The sequence below is a fragment of the Tupaia chinensis genome, unplaced genomic scaffold (assembly GCF_000334495.1).
Source record: "Tupaia chinensis unplaced genomic scaffold, TupChi_1.0 Scaffold000317_1, whole genome shotgun sequence".
Classification (NCBI taxonomy): domain Eukaryota; kingdom Metazoa; phylum Chordata; class Mammalia; order Scandentia; family Tupaiidae; genus Tupaia; species Tupaia belangeri.
In genome coordinates this window covers 3,166,827-3,167,340 of record NW_006159810.1, presented here as the reverse complement: position 1 = coordinate 3,167,340, position 514 = coordinate 3,166,827, and positions in this window count along the sequence as shown.

The following is a 514-nucleotide window of genomic DNA, read 5'->3' as shown; positions in this document are numbered from 1 at the left end:
CATGGTTTAAGTCCCAGATGCAGTGGCTTGAAAATAATGCCAGGTATGTGTGTGTGCATGCCCAAAATCCTGAAAGGAGAGGTCAATGAGAAGGGATTGTGACACAGCCATCCCCCAGGGCGAGTGCTTTCTCACTTTCCTTCTCTCTCTCCAGTGAGCACAAGTGCCCTTTGGCAAGCTGGGGGGGGAGGGGAAGAAAGAAAGAAAGAAAGAAAGAAAGAAAGAAAGAAAGAAAAGAGAAGAGAAAAGAAAAGAAAAGAAAAGAAAAGAAAAGAATGGAAGTAGCCCCAGGACATTGCCCTAGTCCACTTTGCCACTGATGTAAATAATTTAAAAATATGAAAGTCTTACCTTTACCTCCCCTTCTCTAAATTAATTGGTTTAAGAGTAGGTGCCATTGTTACACATTTTTTATTTCAAAAAAATAAATTTTATGTAGTGAAATCTAAATAAATAAAGTCTCATAACTAGCTTGGTAGAGTGCCTTTGGCTGCCACAGCCAGCAACAGTAGGG